At 41.8% G+C, this 24,483-nt stretch overlaps 2 long non-coding RNA genes across 9 annotated transcripts in view; both read right to left on the bottom strand.

Moving 5' to 3' along the window:
• LOC147797278 (uncharacterized) overlaps positions 1 to 9,261 on the bottom strand; it is a 44,345-nt gene extending 35,084 nt beyond the window's left edge. For 7 of the 8 annotated variants that reach the window (XR_015427227.1, XR_015427226.1, XR_015427229.1 and 4 more), the window contains exon 1: positions 9,098 to 9,261. This is a non-coding gene — a long non-coding RNA (uncharacterized LOC147797278). The other variant, XR_015427230.1, reaches the window with a different exon arrangement.
• A 1,115-nt stretch (positions 9,262 to 10,376) lies between these two features.
• LOC110978335 (uncharacterized) lies at positions 10,377 to 23,032 on the bottom strand. Its single transcript, XR_002598039.2, has 2 exons — positions 22,692 to 23,032; positions 10,377 to 12,154 (listed from the first exon to the last, which is right to left on the bottom strand). It is a non-coding gene; the product is annotated as an uncharacterized LOC110978335 (long non-coding RNA).
• Between the last annotated feature and the right edge of the window lie 1,451 nt (positions 23,033 to 24,483).

The following is a 24,483-nucleotide window of genomic DNA, read 5'->3' as shown; positions in this document are numbered from 1 at the left end:
CGGCGGTCACTGAAGGCAAAACGAAGCAGTCATCTGCGACGTCCCCCGAACGAACGGGGAGCGCGCGATGAATTTCTGCGGCGCTGGAAGGTTTGACTCACCTTGGAAATGACGCGGGATGAGGCCCGGCATTGGTTTCATCATTGAAGAGGCCAGCGAAAAGGCGATACATCGAAAAAGTCTGGCTTAAAGTGGACCCGACTTGGCTGGCATTACGTTGCTGAGTTTGCTGCGAAATCAAAGACGGTGGCTCGCGGAAGGATATTTTCTTGGTCGCATCGATCCAGCACACTTGCCGGCGAAAACGATTTCTCCAAATAGCGGCAATTGCTGAAGGCGAGATTTAACTCCCTCGTAGGGAATATGCATCACATCAAGGGCGTTGGATCTTTCTGTTGAAGTTGCCAGACAGGATATTCGAGCAGACTGTTCGAATGTAGTATTCAGTCCTTTGTCAAGGCCATGAAGTGCAAGGGCTGCAAAATTTGGAGAGACCGGGGAATTTTCTTCGCAAGCAGGGGCGATGTATTCCGACAAAAGGAGAAGAAAGGCCATGCAGCGGAGCCCGAAGAGGGAAGCTTTGTCGAGCTTTGTGAACGTGGATTCCAGCAGGGACCTGTCTGTATCCTAGTATGTGCCTTAGCAGACGGTTTTCCTGAATCAGCAGAGATTTTGTCTTTGGCTGCGTCGAAAAGGTCTGGAACAGACAGAAATTTCTTGAAATCTTCGAGGGAAATGATAAAATGCTGTCGCTCGTTTAGGAAGGGCACACCATTGCTTTGACTTAACAAGGGACTTGAAGATTTCTACAAATGAGCGATCAAGCAGGAGTTCAGGAAAAATAGGTCCCATAGACTCCTTTTGAGCTGCACGGTGTTTGAACGAGCCGTGGCTAGAGTCGTCTTTGGGCGGATTGGCTGATGGCAGGCCGAGCACTTGAATCATGTCCCACTGAAGGAGCCAGAGGCGGCCCTCAGACGGAGTGAGGGTATTGACGGAGCCAACTTCATCCTCGTCCAAAGAAAATGCTCGTTGTGCAGCCGGAGACAGAGCCGTACCTCGCTCTGAGGCGCGGTGCCCTCGTGGGGGGGCCCCACTCTGACAGCTCGGAAATGCCCTGCTGTTGCAAGTCTGGTGTAGAACCCCGTCCCGTGTCATGTTGACCTGCAGCCGAAGGAAGTGGAAGGGTCTGGTCTACCAGGAACGGGTCCAGAGTAATGGAGGCTGGTGGTGGTCTGTCATCTACAGGACAAACGATAGAAGTCAGGGCTTCATTAATGGATAGAAAGGCCGACATCCACTGCTCAGAATTAGGCCTCTGATCAGAGTGGTGTTTCTTCTTAGATTTCGAAGAACTCGATGAAGAGGGGGAACGTTTGCATTTCCCTGTAGCAGGTGACCCGACAACAGAGTCAGTAAACGGGGCGGTGGGCGGCGGAACACCTGGGAGCATTCTCGGTCAAAGTCAGCGGGAACTGTAGAGTTCTGGGTGGGAGGACCAGGAGAGATAAGGTCCGATGACCAGGTGATGCCCAGTTGAAAGCCCAAGCCTCAAATGGGCTTCGGTGGTTTGAAGCCCCAGTGGTGTTAAAGCCCAAGAGGCTCCTCGCAGCCCGACAAAGAATTGCCCGGCTCGGGGTATCTTGACTCAGTGGTGCACTAGGCGGGGCGGGTCTTGGCATTTGATGAAGGAGAAGAGTGACGTCAGCCAGCGTGACGTATGCAGCATCTGATTGGTTGGGGTTGCTGCCACTGCTGGGAATGAGCCAAATGCCGCGCGCGTAGCACATTACAGGTCCGCTGGTATCATAAACGCTTTAACCTCCCCCTTACCCAAATGGGGATCTTGGGAACCGTATTAATTTCAAAATCTGTTATTTTTATGCATGCTACAGATGGCAACTGGACACATCAATTTCACATCAAGAAATAGACTGACATGCCACATGTGATAAAAAGTCACTTCTTTTTGAGAAAGTTTGCTGGAAATGAAAGGACAGGCTCTTTGACCTTCAGTTTACACACATGGACATGTACATGTAGATGTTTCAGTTGTAAGACAAATTTCACCACCAGAGATCATCTGCATGTTTTCTTTAAAGATTTGAGCAGCACTGGCCTTAACAATGCAACAGACCAGAACAAAGAGCATTGTCCAAGCAGTGTCTGTTCCCTGCCTAGATATATTACGTTGCTGTTGTAAGCAGGTCAGAACTGAATTTGAATCAAGAGGGTCAATGAGCTTGCCAGAGTTTGCCAGCAATCCACTACTTTGGCAAGAAAGTGAAACAAATGAATGCTACAAAGACAGGTTGGCTACTTATTTGATTCAAATAATAACAATTTAAAAATCATTTTTATCTTAAATCAGATTTTCTTTTTCCTTTAGTTACAAATTTTTGGTATGCCTCAATATTTTCAGAAATTCTCCCACACATCCTTACCCATCAACAAGGAAATTTCTATACCAATTACCTGATAAAAATAATTCAGTATTTAGAAATTTCCAGAAAACACTTCTCAGAAATTAGTAATGATATGCACCTTTGACCAAAAAACACTGCTGCATATGATGTCACCCTGGAGGAAATTGCCGTTATGTACATGTACTTTACAATTAAAAGTTTCTCAGAGAAAGTGCTTTTAGTATAAGTCATAGCATGGAAAATCCCCAGCTGTAAGTACAAAGTTTCTTGGAATCCCTTGATCAGCAATGACAGTACCCGGTATCTTAGTACACTATTGAAGACAACCTATGTAAGGCAGAAAAAAAATAATTCCATTGGGTGCCACTTTGAGAAAACAGCATAAAAAAACAGTGAGAGATGTACATGTACATTGTTAAACCTTTGGACGTGAGTTGCAGGGATTGGTTAAGTGAATCCTTCTGGGAATGACATACAAATGTACATGTATGGTCTCACCATGATCTGACATAATCACTGGATGCTCAAGAGTGCGTGGAAAATGTTAAATCTGTCACCCAGTGACAACCCTTCCTCTACTTTGTGATCCTTTTGGCGAGATACAGTATCTCAAAATCAGGAGGTATTAATAATATCGATATTCCCACTTTCTAAGCCCATTTAGGACTAAATTTGGCTCAAAATGGACGATGAAATGGAATCAGAAACCTCATGGGACCAACCGTCACAGTCTAAACCAATATCCCATAATGACCCTCTCAATAATAATGATCAACCTAGATCACCACTAGACAGATTAATTAGTCAAGCTCAGAATGAATCACAACCTAAAAGCTAAACAAACTAAACGCCGTAAATGACCAAAACACATCACACAGTGATGTCTACACAGACTCAGACCTCCACAAATATCCCAACCTACATGTACACTTTACCCAGAGCCAAAATACATGTATCAAGAGGCAACCTATCAGTACACTAGTCATCATCAATTTCCTACATATGTACAGTAGATGCCAAACTTGTTAATGGGCAGTTCCACAGAAACATCAACCTCTGGGCCAAATTATATATCATGTTGAAGCTTATGGTGTATACTTTTATGAAACATACTTCATTTCTAACAACATTCAAGAATTTGGCTTTTATATGATACTGAAAAATTGGTTTTAAATACTGAGAAATCGGGGAAAATATTTCCCCTCTGAAAGATTTTCTGTTTTTCAGCCTGATAATTTTTTGTTCCAGTTTTGTTACAGTTTGAAGAGTGCCCCAATAAGTAAGCAATGAGAGAAATGAATTTTCATTTTCTTTTTGAAATTCTATGTAATGTCTTATTTTATAACACTTTTCCTATGTACAGTACATGTACTGTATGTCTAACACCAAAATTACATAGTTTTTTATCCCTTCAGTGAAAACTTTAGCAAAAGAATGCAAAATTTACAATACAAAGCACAATGAGTTAATTCTTTCTACACATCGGCTTAACTCCCCCAATTATTTTTTCAAATACTCAAAAATTATGGAATCAATTGTGCACGTCTGACACCCTGTACATGTACAGTGTACATGTATGTCCGACACTGTCAGAACCCTGCATTGCTGGCAACGCAACGCTTTTACAGTGTACAGAAACCACTACCACCTCATTTGCATACATGGATATGAGGCCCCAACATTTTGTAAAAGTACCAAATACATGTAGGCTTCACTTTTGTTTTTTACTAATTTGCATAAATTTGACTATTTGGATATACATGTACACATCCTAATAAGGTTATAATTAGGGCCCAAAGCCATTCCACATGTGTCATGTATAGACAAACATGTGCTTTGCATGTATTCAGAAATAAGGCATGTCAGTGCGAGCTTTGATGAAGACAAGTAAAGTTCTAGGTGTTGTATACATGTACATGTAATCCACACCAAGAAAGAAGAATTGACATAGAACTGACATAGAACAGCGTCGCAGTCACCAACTGGTGCAAGGAAAACAGAATATGGCAAAATCACACCAAATGAAGATGGGAACACAAGCAACTACATACATGTACATGTAGTTTACCTAGCAAAATGTCATTCCCCCAAGGCAATCCAAAAACATCATCATGAATATTTACATAGAATTAGTTTACAATGGAACGCACAATCTCTCATAGCCCACTAAAAAAAATTTAACAAAGCTATAGATCCATTCTTGTATACCCAGCAAGAAATGAGACCAAGGGGCACCCCCCAACATGTCCAATCCCTATACACATTCTATTGTTGACTATTGTTACTTAACACATCCCCCAAGATGTCTGAAAGGAACTCCCCAGATTCCTGCGAGACAACGACCAACACAAAACAGGGGGGGTTCTCTCCGTCTCATACCTTGCTGCATATGTACCTGGTTGTAATGTCTATTGACATGATAGAAACAATACTAACAAGAAAAGTGGTGGTGGGTGTGCTTTCATGACAAAATATGGTACTGCCGTCAAGTACAAAGCAGGTTCAAACACCTCTGCAGAACACGGTAAAAGTTAAAATGGTCATTCACCACAGATGGCGGTCATAAAATTAAAACTCACCGAGCCTTTGGAACCATTTTAATTTGGCAAGTTTAACCCAAAATGGTTTATCTCCTTTTCTTGGGGTCATGAGGAACTTCCACTCATTTAAATAAATCCCACTTAAGTTTGTTTACATACACACATGGCCGGCGTGCGCTTGAAGCAGGTTTGGGCTGGTTGCCGATACACTTACTGTACTGGTACAAACATGCTGAATGTCACCCGGGTACCAGCGTTTGTGTTATGTGTGCAACATACCGGTACATGTAGTGCTCTATCGGGAGACACTTGTTCATATACCGGTATCATTGCGATGCAACAAATGATGGTTGCCCTAGAAAAATGCTCATCAGCAGTCCACAGCCTTACAGACATATTATCAGTCTTAGGCATCCTTAGAAGGCAAATACAACAAAGATGTATACATGTAGCTTTTTTCCAGAGTACAGCAGCAGTTCTGGCCATATACCACGGAGAGGCAGACGAGAGTGACTGCTTTTTCCCACGTTGTAATGGCAGTTTTGCAGGGTGACAGCAATGCATGGGTCGCTCAGCATGCGGTTACATTGTATACCTCATTGTTTATAACAAAAGCGCACCAAAGAAAAGCTGTTACGTAACTCTAGGTCAATGCGCTGGCTAAAACCGGATGCGTTTTAAGCCAAAACCATTTTGGTCCAATGCTAAACCCTCCCTCCGAGGTAGTTTAAATCACCATTTTAACTCTGAAATAAAACTGATTTGGTGTAACTTCCAGCTGGTCTCTCTCTGTTGCTCGCCAGCCAGGGTTACTGCTCTGACAGTCTACTTCCAGCTTGTCTCTCTCTGTTGTTCGCCAACCAGGGTTACTGATCTGACAGCCTGCTTCCAGCTGGCTCAATTGGCAGCAAGAACTTCCCAGTCTTTGGGGTTGATGTTGAGCTACATGTATCTGGCATGTGGCTGGCATGGCCAAGCCAATGAAGGCTAGGCCAGGACAGCAACACAAACATGCTTGGTATGCCTGTGACCTTCAGGAGCCTTGCTGTTAGGCGCACAGTCCTGCCCAGGTGATATCAAGTATCCTTCTCAGGCTGCAGAGGCAGAAAGCATGGAGTCTGCGTTCTTGACAGGAGTATTACATGCAGGTCCACGCCTTGTTGCTGTAAAGAAGAGTGCTATGGATGCAGGCCCAGAACACCTCCATCTTGGTATTGGTGGTAAGCATGGAGTGGTCCCAAACCCTCTTGGTAGGCGGGCCATACATGTAGCTGTTTATGCTCTGCCTGCACAGGAGCTCAGCTCAGCGTCTAGAGAGAGGTTGCTCAAAATGGATGAACTAAAGTTCAGGTGCATACTGATGAAATTGTCTATGACCCCTCATGTGTTGTCACCAATTTAGGTGTTGGGAATGGAGCTGACATCTTGCCCCATGATGTTGGTATTTTATAGACTGATCAGAAGACCAAACTCCCTGCAATTATGCGCAACAAAACTCATTGTAGTCCCTCTTGTATGTGTGTGCTACTAGTGTTGCATCATCTGCAGAGAGCTGTTTTCAGGGAAGTACTGCGTCCAGTTTGGTCTTTGCTCTCAGGTGGGCAAGGTTGAACTACAGCACTGTATCTATCAACTTGCAACAAAGTGAATACAGGGAGCCATACTTGTTCACCAGTGATCGATCGTACATGTAATCAACCACATTCCCATGGCTATCGTTAGCCACCATATTGCACCCACTCTCGCACGAGGAAGTCCATGGGGACGAGGTTGACATATAATCGTTTCAGGGCTTGTGCTGCGTGCTCACTACACATGTACATTTGTACATGTATCATCCAGAATGACATGAAAACTAACAGAATTTCTTCTCGATGGCAAGGGCTGGTGGACATGTAATCTTTGTTATTGTCAATATTCAGAATACAGCTTGTTTAAGTTCATCTACCGGTATCTTAACGATGGAAAAATTGTCAAACTCTTCCAATGCCATGTTTAGACTCGTGCACAAGCATGAGCACGTGGCCTGACTGTCTGGTACATGTACAGTGTATATACATGTACATGTACGTGGGTGTGTGTACAGTGAGCATACACGCACTACATGTATGCGATTACATGTATTTTTTCATTTACATGTATATTGAAGTCAAGCCTTGTACTCAATTTGCTTGTTCTTAGCCAAATTTTCGAAAGAAACATGCATGTACCGGTACATGTAGGAATACTGGGATTTATTTGGTATCATTATTTTTGTTTGCTTATCACATAATAATCTGAATGTACTGTATTGCAAACAAAAAGGCACAAAATGTATGTCAAGTAGCAACCCGCATTATTACCTGCATACCATTTTTTTAAACAAAATAAAGTGGTGATGAGAAATCTGTTCAAAGGAGTTTGTCATTATTCGCTTCTTTGTTGCAGGGCTGTTTAATCACACTACACATGTACATGTACATAAACAACAATTGCACACAGTTTTATACTTTTATTTTTGTTCTAAAAGCTGTTAATTTTTTGTTCGAAAAGGCAAAACTTAGAAAAACTGTCAGAAATTTGTCAAAGACTATCAGAGAGCATCTAAAGTAGGCAGAGCTTCCAGGGCCCTTACGCAGGCCCTGGATCCCGGGACGTTACGCTGCACGCTCGTGTTGCATGCTTCAAGTTCGCACACAAACTTTTGGACTCTAACAAGATTGCACTCCCCGTTTTTCATTTTGCACTCCCACTTCTCAAATCCTAGCTAAAACACTGCTGAAAAACAAGTTTCTTAGAAAATCCAAGCTACATGTACACGTACTGGTAAAAGTAAGACCAACACCCTTTCCACTGAAAGAATCCCAGAAAATCGGGCAACATTATCAGCCCACTACTCTTCAATGTTGATTACTCTCACAACCTCCTTGATGTCAGAGTTTCTCAATATGCAAATACCGGTAAGATACATGTACATACATACCGGTAGCAATTTAGAAGTCCAACAGAAACATCCCTTTCCTTGAGAGGAAAATCCAAAACGCCTCAACAATATTCGCTCCTTGTGCGAAATATGGGGTTTCAAGCTACATCTCATGATCTCATCCAAACACAATTGTAGTCATTTTCACAAAGAAGACCAATAACTCTCTCTTTAAGTTTATCCAAAACCACTGAATCCAAATCCTGCAATCGAACAAATTCCTTGGTGTTACTTTTAACAACAAATGAGTAGATAACATCGCTGTAAAATAGAAAACTTAACTGTTGTATCAACAGAATCATATTGGGCACTGACTGTAATATACATGTACTATTTCAGTTATACTCTGTCTTAATAGACCAGTTCACAAATAAATTCTTATTTATGTATGCATGCATATAAAAGGCAAGTGGAAGCAACAAGCTTGAACAGCCCATTGAAAATGTACAGGGGCACGAATTTCCACATCATTTTTTCACAGCTTCTGCACTTATTTTCACTTTTTTCTGCAGAAAACCCTCTAAAATCATTATGCCTATTACTTTTTGATGTGAGCGAGATTTTTGGAGAACAGTCCCTACAACATCAAATGGCCTGTATTGTCATACATGTACATGGAGGCTTGCTATTCTTTCCAGTAGAAATAGTAGTAAAGCAGTTGTAGTAAGTACATGTATTTTTAGTGTACAATTTGTAAACCACATTTTAAACAATGCATGTGTACTTGGGTCTGCCTGTCACAGCAAAATGCCCAGCAGAAGGCTCTGATGACTTTGAAACTTCAAAGGGTTGTAATTTCCAATAGAAACGTTGTATGACCTTACCGTTTGTACCACTGAATTTCTCTGGTTTCAAACTTTATATGATTTTATACATTTTCAATTTTTGGGTATCATACATCATGTCATACCTACTGGAAGTACATTTCCACTGTATTGTAATTTGTAGACGACATCCACTGGGCTAGGTACGTAACGTTAGTCCTACACTTTTACAAATGACTGACACCACACATTGTTTGCTCAATGGTTTATGTGCCTTACTGCGGTGCGCAGTAAACAGTAGGCATGTATGATGGGCCTCAGCACCGACTAGCGACTAGGCAAAGTGCATCATGCTATGTCAAAACGTTAGCGAGTCCTGAAAACAAAAAGTGGTTTTTAACTTACCTGTATCAATTGACCATCTTTTGAGTTGTTTATGTGGAAAAATGGTACCATAGGCTGTCCAACACTTCACCAATGAAGTCCTTTTTGTGGTGAAAATCGTGAAGTTTTTACAAAACGCAAAAAGTAAGACTTCGAACTCTGCACGATCATCGCGGGACATAACTATGCACAGCGCCCTCAATCGGAATAGACCAGTGGACCCACTAGACTACTTGAATTTCAAAAACGTCCAAGCATTTTCTCCTCCAGGCCTATATGGTCCAAGTCAATACACACAACGTACATGTACACAGAGCAGTGACTTGAAAGTCAAGTAGTACAAGAGGCGCGCTCTCAAGCTCGTGCATGTGCACGTGTTACAAGAGAGAGGGGTGTTCCCCATTTCCTCCAGGGGAAAGAAAAAAAAAGGGGGTGAAAATCGCAAATGGGATTTGGGACCGCTGTTTTGAAACTGTTTTGCGTTATCCCTGGTTTTGCCACTGACCAGTGTTTGAACATTTTTCCAAATCAGAGAGCCCTCTATCTCTTTTTATTTCTATATCACAGTTTTTACATCGGGGAAAAGTGAGTAAATCAAATTAAACTGCCTGAAAATACCTCAGCGTTAACGCCCTTCTACCATTATTTTTTTTAGCTTAATGCTGATGAATGCAGTGCCCTCCCCCATTCCGTTTCAAGAACCATTTTGGAAAATGAAATATTTCCCAGTGTTGTAGTCGAGTACTTTCCGAGTATCAACGTTCTCTGCAAAATACTAAACTGGGTAAGAGGGAATAAAGCCAGAGTGCACAGGCATTTGATGGTAAATGTACAAAGGTAAGATTACAAAATAAATGTTAGACTTCAGACACTCCCAGTTGTGTAAAATTTAAGTTTTGTGGAGAAAAGTACTCGGAAAGTACTCGACCGAGTACTTTCCGAGTACTTTTGTCCTAAAAAGTTAATTTTAATCAAACAGTGATGGTCTGAAGTCATTATGTTACTATGTAATCTTACCTTTATGCATATACCATCAAATGCCAATGTACTTTAGCTTTGTTCCCTTCTAACTAGTTAAATATTTGGTAGAGAACTTAGTTCTCAAAAGGTACTCGACTACATCACTGATATTTCCACAACATAATTCAGTGTCAATCCTTATTAAATCCTTTTTTCCTTAAATGGCTTCTTAAATTTCTGGAGCATTTTTCAATGAGAGTAATCCATAAGGAATAACTTCCAGGTTTCTTACATAAATGCAAGTAACTTAAAGTTGCAAAAAAGGGGTAAAGAAGTGCAGTTCAAATCATGGACATATTATTAATGTCTCAGGCCACATATTTTATTCAATTGAAATCCTCCGACTATTGCACTGATTACAGAAATTACAAAAAGTACATGGAATACTACTCTAGACTTCAAAATTATTTTGTGCGCACAAATTCCCTTGGTTTGGCTCAAGTGTATTGACCTTGAGTGGCATAGAACAGGCCATACAAGATCAAATATGTACTCTCTAACCCATATTTCTCCAAAATGACTAAAAGGCAAAGGGCTTGCATTTATTTTAAATAAGCCTGACACATAAACAAGCCCATTTTTGATTGGTGGACCATTTTGGAATACAAAATGCATAGACCAAAGGCACTTAGAAGTTTCCCGAGGGAGACTGGACCTGTTCAGTACTAAAACCTTAAGCTTTCCATTTTATTTTTCTATCGCAAGGTGTTGCCATCTTAAGACTCAAATCTTTGGCTTTCAAGACCATGTATGGCAAATCAGATAATGAATCTTCTGTTTATGAAAAAAGTCAAATCAGTGGAAATGAAAAACATGAATAGCAATTTACTTCTCAAATCTTCCACCCCTTTCCTCTTGTCCACTTGCAGGTGGGTATAATTTTGGCCAAAAATTTCAGCTCTTGAAAAAGGTAAGATATGGCCACCAACAGAGCCAAATACCACCAATAATGATTTACACGATCATTTGAAGAGTATTTGTACCACATATTTAACTCATACTTTTCAACAATGTAAGACATGCCCATGGAGTGGTATATGCTACCGTGACAACAGGGCCGTATATGCACGGCTGCCAAGTTCACATTCACCACACAGTGTACCTTCACAGACTTCTCAGACTTTGTGTGTGCTTGAAAAAAAAACAAATAGAGCATTGACATGTTTAAATGTCAGTCGAGTTGATCAAGTCAAGGTATGCTTGAAGTTTGAAACCATTAGCATGTAGGCCTACCTGTGTATATAGATAGACAGATCATGGTTACATCCAAAGTGGATTTAGAAAAAAAAGAACATCTTGTTTAAACACAGACTTTCAAGGAAAAGAGACCTTCAAGTTTAAGAGTTGCTGTAGAACCTCCCCCTTCCCATTTCATTTGTTTTCTCTTTGGCAAGCAGCAGACCCTATGTACATACATGTAAATATCTGTTAGTTTGTCTATCAAATTAGCAATCTAATTTATTTGTGGCAAAAGCTTTGTTCAAGTCCTGATCAAGACAATAAGCAAGAACAGCCGTGTGCGGAAAAAAAGAGATACAAATTTTCCAGAAGCACCTAATGAGTGAAGCTCATATTAGATATACAATTTAAAGCTTGAGTTAGTTACATTTACTGACTATGGGTACAATCGACATCTTCATTCCACATACTGAGATATGGAATGTGTTTCAAAACCTAAAATTCACATTTGCATTACACTTTTATTTGTTGTTTACATCGTACAACCAACCTGACGCCCCATTCTACCAGTCCACTTTCCATTGCTGAGCCAAAGCAACACTGACACCAAAATAACCCTTCAAGACCATATAGTTTTGTACAGCATAGTTCTGATATAAGTTGGTTGAAAGAGCTACATTTTCCCAGTGGACATACTGATCTGGGCAGTTAGTGGGGAGGCTGAGGCAGCAGCGCTGCTGCCGTCATGGGAATGCCTCCAGCGGCAGCATCAATACCTCCTGAATCCTGCATCCTCTTCTGTTGCTTCTCCTACAGCTCCTTCTGGATCTCCTTCTGGATCTTGTAGATCTTCTCAGCCAAGAGGTGATAGTACTCCTCCTGTGACAAGACCAGGCAGTAAAAAACAAACGAGAGAATTACAATTGAGCAAGGATGAATGCTTTTCCAGGTGAATTTTCTGCAATGGAAACTGGTCTTCCTAAGGGGCCACTCAAAATTTTCAGTGTTTTTTAATTTTTGATTTTTTTTAATAGTGGGTGGGTCAAGGAAATAAATGAAAAAAGGAAATTTACTTTTTATATTAAAATCCAGAAAAAAATATTTTCCTGAATTGCATGCAATACGTGTAGCGTGCACGCCATGCATATATAGGTCCACCACACCAGCATTCCAAAAATGCAATTTTTTTCAACTTCATTTCCATATACACACAGGTTGACCTTTCCAGTACATTATAATGCAAGTGTAAAACATCATGGAAGGAGGTGGTTTTTACTGTTAGACTTGGAAGCTGGGCACTTGCAGCGGTGATCAACCACAAATGTAGCAGAGTACCAGACGTATTATATAAACCTACTGGTATACACAGTGAACGTTGAACACCAGTTGCTAATAACGGTGAAATGTTCATCACCTTGAATCTAAGACTAACCGGAAAGCAGCAAACTGCATCCAAAGCTGTTGGCTAGAGCTAGGTCTGCATCTCCGTTTCAATAGAAATACATATGCATGTGCGTGGAGACACGGTAATTGACTGTAGGCGTAGCCGTACCTCGGGAGTTCCATTTTTGAGCAGATTGGACTTGACATGCTGTTGCGTGCGTGATCAATCACGATCATTTATTGCAATTCCAGCCATCATCTTGTCATAGTGTGTTGCGTTGTAGATTTTTACATGTATTTGAATTTATATCAAATGCATGTTTAATGAACATGTACTGGATGAAAATTCAATTTTTTTAATCGAAATTGGGGGTGGGTGGATCAAAAAAATGTGAAAAAAAATCGAAATTTAAAAAATATTGAAAATTTTTGAGTGGCCCCTAATCTGTACACAAACCATCAGTGGAAAGACTCTGATGAGAGACTTGGCAAACACCTGCACTTCTCTAAGAGTAGGAAGTGTCCTTGTACATCATACAGAGTTAGTTGTTTGTGAGGCTAAGTTTAACCTTCCATAAAGTCAATTATTAGGTTCTTTCCCAATTTCCTACAAACAGCAGCAACCAACTATTTCTGTTTGTTCATCTGCGTGGTTTTTCCAGCAGAGGGATTCGTCTCCTACTTAAAGACGTTTGGTCCTAATTTGGTGATTTATTCCCTTAGTAACAGCAAGATCAGAAATCATGAGAAAAGGAACACTGCAAGTCAGAGTAATTTGGCCTTGTTGCCGGACATATACACAGCTACTACAGTGTACATGTATACTTCTATTAGTTTACACAAAGAAACTAGCAATGAAGTCAGAGCGTGTTTATGCTCCTTGAGGCTTTAGTTATGTCAAAATTGAGAGGGGTAAGATATGAATGCTACAAATGTGATTAGGTGAAATATGTACACATTTTCAAAGTCAAGGGTAGAGTAACAAAAAGACTCAATACCTCTCAAACTAAATGGTTGAATATCTAAATACCTACAACATTTGAATCATTGATTACTTACGAACTAATTTCTTTGAAAAATTAGAATTTTTCGGACATTCGGTTATGTCAGAATTCAGATGGGAAAACATCGGAATACCCCAAATCAGATGGGGTGAAATGTGAACAAATTTTCAAAGTTAAGGGTAAAAACACAAAAAGACTCAATACCTTTCAAACTAAAAGGCAAAATATTTAAATACCTCCTTGATTTACAACGTGGACTATTCAGCACAGATTTCTTTAGAAATTTCCACTGTTGGAGGTTTAGTTACATGTATGTCTGAATTGAGAGTGGAAAAATCGGAATACTGCAAATGCAATGCGGTGAAATATGTACAAATTTGCAAAATTAAGGGAAAAGTAATGGAAAGACTCAATACTTCTCCAACTAAAAGACCAAATATCTAAATACCTGCACAATTTGAATTTATGGACTGTTTAGGCACCGATTTCATGGAAATTTGGAATTTGTGGACATTCACTTATGTTAGAATTCAGAGGGGAAAACATCCGAATGCAGCAAATGACATGGGGTGGAATATGTACATATTTTCAAAGTTAATGATAAAGCAAAGAAAAGACTCCTTACCTCTCTAACTAAATGGCTGAATATCTAAATACCAGGTCGATTTGATTTGTTGATTACTTACCAAATGATTCATTGGAAAATGCACTATTTTTGGACCTTCGGTTATGTTAAAATTGAGAGGAGAAAACATCGGAATGCAAAAAATAACATGGGCTGAAATATGTACACATATTAAAAGTTAAGGGTAGAGACATGAAAAGACCTTCAGATATGTTAGAATTCCGAGGTGAAAACATCAGAATGCAGCAAATGAGTCAGGGTGGAATATGTACTTTTTAGGGGTAGAGGAGAAAAAGACTCAATACCTCTCAAATTGAATGTCCACATTTATAAATGCCTGCTTGATTTCAATCATGGACTATTCAAGAATTGATTTCCTTTACAATTTAAACTTTTGGAGGTTTAGTCATGTCAGAATTCAGATGGGGTGAAATATCAACAAATTTTCAAAGTCACGTGTGGAGGAGAGAGAAGACTTAATACTTCTTTAACTAAACAGCCAAATTCAGAAAATTTAGATTTTTTGAGCTTTAGGTATGTTAAAATTCAGACGGCACAAAGACCAGAATGCAGCAAATAAGACAGGGTGAAATAAGTTTGAATTGATGAAATTAAGGGTAGATAGAGCAATGAAATGACTCAATACCTCTCATTTGGTAATATCCGAATGAAATATTCTTCATTGGATATGTAAAACAAGATGAAAAATGAGATCAGTTGAGTTTCACTAACCACATAGCCACAGACAAATGCTTAATTAGGATTAGTCCTTATACAGAGCCAACTTTGCTGCACAACCCTCCAATTTTAAGATCAACTTACAAAGGAGAAATAAAAAACATGAAGAAACTGCCCTAAACAGTCACCTTTATAACATAAGCCTTGAAGCTTTACGTCGTGGAGACTAAAACCAAGGCTTGTGGTAATACATTATGCGGATCGATCTCTCTTGAAAGATGGAGGGTTCCGATAAGAACCGTTGAGCGTGTACTCAATGTTTCATCCAGCTGCTCTCATCATCCTCAAGAGTGGAGCCCAAGCCATGCTCCCGAATTTAGAGAACAACTGTACATTTATACAACTCAGGTACAGCTGCTTTTTTTTCAAAAGCTGGAACATGCCTTTTATTACTGTCAAGGACCGGCTTGATTTAAGTCTAATCTTGGAATGTGTTATGAGTTTGGTAGCCATCCGAGTAGTCATAATAGTTCCCACCCCGCCATGCTTGTAACCAGTATTTAAAGAGCTCGGTGGGATATGAAATGGTCAGTTGTCTGTAACTAGTCATATTGCTTGACTTATACATGTATGAGGCTGGATTAGCTCAATGGCTACATCTCTACAAAACTTTGACACATTATTCTTGCGCAACGTACTTTGCCGTGGCGTACGTGCGATTCTCCCTCTCTCCGATCGAGTTGTGTTGGCACATAACATTTACTCAGAGGAGAGAGGCGGGTCCGCACAATGACCTTGGGAGGTTATTGAAAGTTAGCGTGTAGTGCCATTGGGAATTTAGTAGATTTTAATTTACAATCACCTAGAAACCTAAACAAATACACTTCTGGTTATTGTCATCCTCATATTTTAGATCTTTATATTATAGTGTGGCCTATGCTGTCTCATAATTGTTGGATTGAATAATTAAATCTAATCTGATATGCAATCACAGAACGTCATGTTGTACTGAATACATATGTTATTCTTTGATTAATCTGTGATCACCTAGCAGTTTCCTGTCCTCAATTTAAAAGTTGAGCGGACCCACTACGTCAAGGTGGCAACACCCCCCACGTAACCGTGACAACTAATTCTGGCGTCGTAGACAGGATAGGTTTCTGTTAGTTGCCATTCATTTTTGTTAATAAGTAATAATTGTAATTACATGTATATAAACTAGTGATCGCGTGTAAATTCTGGGCATTGTGCGAACCTGGGGGCAAGGACGTTCCTCGTCTGCTTGGACTGAGGCAGTGATCCTGTTTCTTGGATGAGCCGAGCTTGCTACCCGAACTGCTGCCAGTGGAGGTGCGAGAGCCTGGCCAAGTCATTGGAAAAGTTTTAATTCCACCCACCATCCAGGATCAGCCGTGGGGTATGTTCACCAACCCTGCACTATTTTTCCTTGCCTTAGTGTTGTAGTTGCATACATGTACGTATGTTGTGTTGACCAGCTACCTACATGGGCTCATGTCCTTTCTGTATTTGGGGCCAAGTGTGAGTGTGCCTATTTTTGGGTGAGAACCTTTCATGAATCCTTTTGTGGGAGGGCAATTGTTATGTGGATTGAATATCGATCCCTGGTTTTAGTTTGCCCTACCCTTTTCACTTTTGGGGTTCATGGTTTATTGCTCCTTAATTAATGAGAGCTTGTTATGATAGCTTACCAATTTTTGGCACAACTTTTTGTGGCTAGCCAACTACACTGAGAGGGCATTGCAGTATTTATAGCTGTGTCATCAATTTGTTTTATTGTGTATTGGTTACATTGTATTACATGTACTAAGTCAAGTTGTGTTTCTTGACTGTACTGCATGTATTAGAGTGTGCTTAAAATTGCACATGTACGTTGGTTTGAGACACCTTCTCTGAAACCTCGGTGGCAGACATGGCAACTCCTGAGGCCCTCAGTGATATTTTTGTGCAGTCCCAAAAGGCCTTAGCTGAGACTTTGGCTGGGGCATTTCAGAATTTGAAATTCCAAAGGGCTCCTGCAGTGAAATTGGCTAAGTTTTATGGCCAACCTCAAAAAGTGGGTAAACCCACTTTGAATGAGTGGATTGATGAGCTAGAGACATACTGCAGGCAGTTGGGCCTTGAGGAAAGAGACAAAGTCGCTGCAGTTCTTGATCACCTTGGAGGGGTAGCAAAGGAGGAGGTCTATTGTTGTTCCCCTAGTGACAGGGATGACTACTCAAAGTTACTGAGCATCTTAGAGACTCGATTTGGTTCCAAAGAGTCTGTACAAACGCTTAATGCTGCTTTTTATTCGAGAAAGCAGCAAGGGGATGAAAGTTTAGCCGATTTTAGTCGTGCCTTGGTGCTCCTGTATAGTCAGGTTGAGTCCGCGGCCAGCGATCCCCAAGAACATGAGGCATTAATGCGCCTCAAGGAAAAAGCATTGAGGGAGCAGTTTGTTAAGGGTGTCACTAAACCTTATGTCAGACATGAGTTGCGGAAACTCGGAATGGACAATCCTGACTTGAGTTTCTATAAGTTCAGAGACCTTGCATTGAAGTTGTACCAAGACTTTGATGAAGCTGAAGAGACTACTGAGTCGTACGAGGAGCAATCCTCGTACAATTCTGTCAACAAGGCCACTAGTGTAAAGGGAACTCAGAGCAGTGACATTCAGAAATTGATCGATGGTCAGATAAATCTTGCCAAGATGATGGAGCAGACAAATGAAACACTCATTCGGCTCACGGACGCTGTTAAACGGTTGTCTAACGACAAACCAAAATTTCAGGAAAAATCAAATCTCCAGTGCTCGTTTGTTCGAAACGAGGCCATGTAGTTTCACAGTGCTTTAAGAGGAAGAAAGATGCAAAGACATCTGACTTCCCTAAACCAAGTGGGCCAGTAGTTAGTAATTCCTCAGATCAGCCATTTGACTCGGGAAAAGCCTCACCTCTGCCATAGGGGGCAATGTGTCAGAGGGGACTTCAGTGCCCATCCCTGGAATGATAGAGCGCAATCTTGTTTCCTCAAAGAGGCTGCGAGATGAGCTTTTGGCACCATGCCCAACCACTGAAATAAAGATTGGGGGGAAGAATGCGCATTGCATAATTGACACTGGAGCAGAGACTTCCTTGATTACTTCAGAATTTTATCACCGGCACCTGAAGTGCTCTGTGGGAAAGTTGGGTGACGCAAGTGCATTCATTAATCTGAGGGGTGCCAATAATCTAGAGATTCCAGTACAGGGTTACTTTAGGACCGAGGTGGTAATACTCGGTCAAAAGATAAGAGCTAGTTTCTTGGTGACCACATGCCAAGACCATGATATGCGTCAACGTAGGGAAGCGTACCCCATTTTATTGGGGTGTAATGTATTGAGACTTGTGTCACAGAATCGAAGTTGCATGAACCGCGTTGTAGCTGGGTCTGACTGGGATCTGGCCTTAAAATGGTTGAATTCTACTGAAACCAGTAACTCGAATGGTGTCAAAGGTGTGTCGACTGCCGCTGTGTATGCAGGGACCTTTGACCTGGAGGTCCTTGAACCAGAGACTATTCCTCCGAGGTCAATTCAAGCAATTGGCTGTAATGTAATTGGATTCCCTGGCCAGGCAGACAATATGCTCGCCCTCTTGCGATCACAGTCTTTCTGCACACATTGTCAAAAGTCTAAAAATTCCCAGAACGAACTAAAGTGCGACATGTGTTATGTACTTGAAGGAGTTCAGCAAGTGGACGGGACCCCTCTTTCATTGCTTGTTGTCAATGAAAGTGATGAACCACTCTCGTTGTCCTGTCACACAAGAATAGCTGTTGCTATTCCAGTCAACTGCTCTGAAGAAATTTCAGTAGGGCTTACAAATGATGGAGTGAATGTATCGGTGTCACGTGTTGTGGCCGATAAGTCTGAATGGGATATCAACCAGTCGCATCCTAAAACTGTTTGGGAATGTAGGGACTCCTTGGCTGAAGACCCTTTGAACGAAGGCGGGGAGACTTTTGTGTTCTCTGATGGTTCAGACTATGTCTTACCCCCTGGGTTAAGTTTAAAGGACCTCAGTGGCGAAGATGCTGAGGCAGCAGCGCGGCTGATTCAGAAACATTCAAAGGCCTTTTCGGCTAGCCCACTAGACTTGGGCTGTTGTGATCTCATCCCTCATGAGATCAAGCTCACTGATAATAATCCGGTGAATCTACCGTATAGACGAGTAGTACCAAGCCAGATGGTTGAAATTAAGTCTCTTTTACAGGACTTACTGAACCGGAAAATCATTCAAAGGTCTGTGAGCTCATATGCCAGCCCAATCGTCGTTGTCAGAAAGAAAAACGGACAACTGCGACTTTGTGTCGATTACCGTTGTCTAAATGCAAAGACTCAAAAAGACGCATTACCCCTGCCTAGGATCGACGAAACCCTTGAGTCGTTGGGTGGTGCAAAACTGTTCTCCTCTCTGGACCTTACTCATGGGTATTTCCAGGTAGCCATGCACCCCGATTCGGTTGCCAAAACTGCATTTTGTGTGCCGTGGGGACTATACGAATTTTTACGCTTGCCTCAAGGGCTAACCAACAGCCCCAGTACTTTTCAAAGAGTAATGGAACTAATTTTTGGGGACCTGAACCTAACTGAGGTAGTCTTGTATTTGGACGACGTACTTGTGTTCTCCACCACGTTTGCAGAACATATTGATCGCCTTGACAGAGTGTTTACCCGGCTTGAGGACAATGGCCTCAAGCTGAAGGGGTCAAAGTGCAAACTATTTCAAACCTCAGTGTCACATCTTGGTCATGTTGTAAGCAGTCAAGGTATCTCTGTAGACCCAGATAAGGTATCTAGAATACAAAATTGGCCTACTCCCACTAATGCAAATCAGCTGAGATCTTTTCTTGGTCTTGCGTCATATTACAGGAGGTACGTTAAAAACTTCTCCTCTATTGCTTCCCCATTGCATGCGCTCACCATTATGCCACAGGAAAAAGCAGGGAAGGCCCAAGGTCCGCTTTTGTGGACGTCAGAAGCTGACGAGGCCTTCAAAGCTTTGAAACAAGCCCTCTGCGTAGCACCTGTGTTAGCGTTCCCCAGATTTGATAGGGATTTCGTCCTTGAGGTTGATGCCTCGTTAAAGGGATTGGGTGCTTGCTTATCGCAACGTGATGATGAAGGCAACCTTCATCCTGTTGCTTACGCTAGTCGTGGGCTTCGTGGGCCAGAACAAAACTACAGTGACCTGTCCAGCTTTAAGTTAGAGTTACTTGCTCTCAAGTGGGCAGTTTCTGATAAATTTAAGGAATATCTGTTGGGTAGAAAGACCATCGAAGACACTGATAACAATCCAGTAGCGCACCTTCAGACAGCTAAGCTGGGCGCTACCGAGCAACGCTGGGTTGCCCAGCTTGCCCCATTTGATTTAGAGATCAAGTACCGCTCAGGCCGCACAAATAAATGTGCAGACGCCTTAAGTCGAGTTCCTGCTGCCGATGCTATCCATGTGCAGGAATTGACTAATCACATGACTGGAGGCGTGTTGCTGCCTGCAGATATACATGTACATGCAGCAAATCCTGACAACAAATTCACCGAGGCAAGGTGTACAGGTAACGGGAGTGGCTGTCCGGCCGTTTCTCCCACAGTGCTGCCCTCATTTTCATTTGAAGAGCTGGCTACATTCCAAAAACAAGACGATGTCTTGGCCAAGGTCTGGCTGCTTTGGGATAGGCATTGGAAACCGGGCCAGGAATTGCCGAACCCTTATTTCACGTCCCCCGAGGTGAAGGGCTGGCTCAAAGAATGGCATTGTCTGACTGAGCGAAATGGGGTCTTGTATAGGTTTATAGAGGAACCAGGTCAAGGAATCATATATCAGCTACTTGTTCCGAAAATTCTTCGGGCCTCTGTTGTTGAGGGTTCACATGACCAATGGGGCCATCAAGGGGTGGGCCGCACTCTTGCGTTTATGAGAAGACGTTGCTTTTGGCCAGGAATGGTTGTTCATGTCCCCGAACACATTCGGAATTGTTACCACTGTGCCGTAACCAAGGGCCCCACTCCCTCTGTACGACCTGCTATGAGACCTTTGCTTTCTTTTCAACCCCTTGAGCGCTTAGCGATTGACTTTCTAAAACTTGATCCTGGTCGAAACAATATCGAAAACGCCCTCATCATGACCGATTCCTTCACAAAATTTGCAGTCGCTGTGCCCTGTAGGGACCAAAAGGCACCCACAAGGTCTTACGAGATCATTGGTTCTGTTGCTATGGAATTCCAATGCAACTACATTCAGATCGTGGAAGAAATTTCGAGGGCAGTATAGTGAAAGAATTGTGTAAATTGTACAATATCCAGAAAACAAGGACAACTCCATACCATGCGCAAGGAAATGCTCAGACCGAGCGTTTTAATAAGACACTTTGTAGCTTAATCAAGTCGCTCAATCAGAAGGATCGGAAACAATGGCCTGACTTACTACCTCATCTAGTGTTCATATATAACTCCACTCCTCACAGTGTTACCGGTCTCACCCCATATTTCTTGATGTTTGGTCGTCAGCCAACGGTTCCATTGGACCAGTTGATAAACAACACCCGCGGAAACTGGAACGAAGATAGTGTTGCACGCCAGGCCAAGTTACTGAAGGAAGCCCACAAAGTTGCAAAAGATAGGCTCACTCGGGCTGCAGCGGCAAGCAAGCGTCGCTACGACAAGCGTGCGCATGCGCCCCCACTTCCAGTCGGCAGCAGGGTACTTCTCAAGCGTTGTGCGTTCACTGAGCGACATAAGTTGAGTGACAATTACGATGACCATCAGTACACGGTCGTTGAACACAATGAGGATGGCGACTTGTATGCCATACGTTCATCTTTTGGTGGCACAAAGCGTTGGGTGAATCGGAAAATGCTAATTGTTGATCCGAGAGGAGAAACAGTTCACTATAATTGTGAGGACCCTCCCCTTGGCCTTCCACTAGTACCAGAAAGTGATGATCCAGACCCAACTGACTCTGACGATAGTTCAGAATGGGAAGTCCTAGTGCCAACGTTTCGTGGTATAGGTTCAAATGATCCTGAGCTCAAAACTCCTGGAGGTTCACCCTCATGCGACGAATCAGTACCAGCAAGGCCAAAGAAATCACGCGGAAGCTTCGGTGGATGTGCTGCCCCAGGTCTCAGTACATCTACCGCTGCCGATAAGCCCGAACAGGCTACACTGCGCAGATCGGAACGCATCCGCAAGCGATTGTCTTCCTGGCCTAATGCCATAACCTAGTTGTATAAGATGAGGAATGTTTAAATACCTCACCAGATTGTTAACCCCTTTCCTTGTCTATTTAGGTGTTGACAGTTTGGCGGTACTGAGGATGCCTGTAAGGGTGTAGGTGACAACCACCTCTGGACCGCCAAGCATCGTCACCATCCTCGAAAGTTTAGAGTTTATATATAATATCTTGTTGCCTTTTGTACCGTTTTTATAGTTGTATAAGCAATTCAGTGACATTTTGACATGTCAGGCCAAACCGGAGTGTTCTTATATGGTCATTCATTTCCAGCAAGATTGCTGAGGCGATCACATGAGGAGGGGATTGAAGTCTCTAGATTTATGGACCTAAACGATCACTTTGATATTTTTGTTGAAGGTCACCCAGGCCTCACGCGCAGCAAAACAAGAACTTCTGCCTTCTTTTGCGATAATTTTCCTAACTACAACGAATATGAGCATAAAACTTACATCAAAGGAAAGAGGAACATGCCACCTTTGATATGCCACCAGGTCTTGCAGATTTGAAGGATTTCCAGATCGGTTACGAGGCGATATATGTAGCCAACGTTGGACAGGAACAAGACCTGTAATGTACAGACAAGGTGGGAGTTCTATAAAAACACCAAGCAGCAAAACAAGAACTTCTGCCTTCGTTTGCAAATATTTTCCTAACTACACCTAATTTGAGCATGAAACTTTATCAAAGAAAACAGGAACATGCGACCTCTCAGATGACACCAAGACTTGCAGATTTGAACAATTTCCAGGTCTTTTTTTAGGCGATATATGTAGCCAACGTTGGATGGGAACAGGACCTGTAATGTAAAGACAAGGCGGGAGTTCTATAAAAACACCAAGCAGCAAAACAAGACCTTCTGCCTTCTTTTGCAAATATTTTCCTAACTACAACTAATCTGAATATAAAACTTGCATTAAAAGAAAGAGGAACATGCGACCTTTCAGATGCCAGCAAGACTTGCAGATTTGAAGGATTATTAGGTCTTTTATGAGGCGATATATGTAGCCAACGTTGGACGGGAACACGACCTGTAATGTGCAGACAAGGCAGGAGTTCTATAAAAACAGCAAGCAGCAATACTAGAACTTCTGCCTTCTTTTGCGAATATTTTCCTAACTACAACGAATCTCAACATGAAACTTACATTAATGGAAAGAGGAACATGCGTCCTTTCAGATGCCACCAAGTCTTTCAGATTTGAAGGATTTCCAGGTCTTTTATGAGGCGATATATGTAGCCAACGTTGGACGGGAACACGACCTGTAATGTGCAGACAAGGCAGGAGTTCTATAAAAAAAACCTCGCAGCAAAACAAGAACCTCTGACTTCTTTTGCGAATATTTTCCTAACTACAACAAATCTGAAAATGAACCTTATATCAATGGAAAGAGGAACATGCGGCCTTTCAGATGCCACCAAGACTTACAGATGTGAACAATGCCCAGGTTTTTTATAAGGTGATATATGCAGCCAATTTTGGGTGGGAACACGACCTGTATTGTACAGACAAAGCCGGGAATTCCAGAAAAATAGCAAGCTGCAAAACAGGAACTTCTGCCTTCTTTTACGAATATTTTCCTAACTACAACGAATCTGAATATGAAACTTACATCAAAGGAAAGAGGAACATGCCACCTTTGATATGCCACCAGGTCTTGCAGATTTGAAGGATTTCCAGATCTGTTATGAGGCGATATATGTAGCCAACGTTGGACAGGAACAAGACCTGTAACGTACAGACAAGGTGGGAGTTCTATAAAAACACCAAGCAGCAAAACAAGAACTTTTGCCTTCGTTTGCAAATATTTTCCTAACTACACCGAATTTGAGCATGAAACTTTATTAAAGTAAACAGGAACATGCGTTCTTTCAGATGACACCAAGACGTGCAGATTTGAACAATTTCCAGGTCTTTTATGAGGCGATATATGTAGCCAACGTTGGATGGGAACAAGACCTGTAATGTGCAGACAAGGCGGGACTTCTATAAAAACACAAAGCAGCAAAACAATAACTTCTGCCTTCTTTTGCAAATATTTTCCTAACTACAACGAAACTGAGCAAGAAACTTTATCAAAGAAAACAGGAACATGCAACCTTTCAGATGCTACCAGGTCTTGCAGATTTGAAGGATTTCCACATCTGTTATGAGGCGATATATGTAGCCAACGTTGGACGGGAACACGACCTGTAATATGCAGACAAGGCAGGAGTTCTATAAAAACAGCAAGCAGCAAAACA

This window comes from Acanthaster planci, linkage group LG11 (genome assembly GCF_054643075.1).
Source record: "Acanthaster planci isolate LZ-2023a linkage group LG11, COTS_SCS, whole genome shotgun sequence".
NCBI lineage: Eukaryota > Metazoa > Echinodermata > Asteroidea > Valvatida > Acanthasteridae > Acanthaster > Acanthaster planci.
Note: the sequence above shows the minus strand (reverse complement) of the source record. Positions and strands in the feature narration are given on the sequence as shown.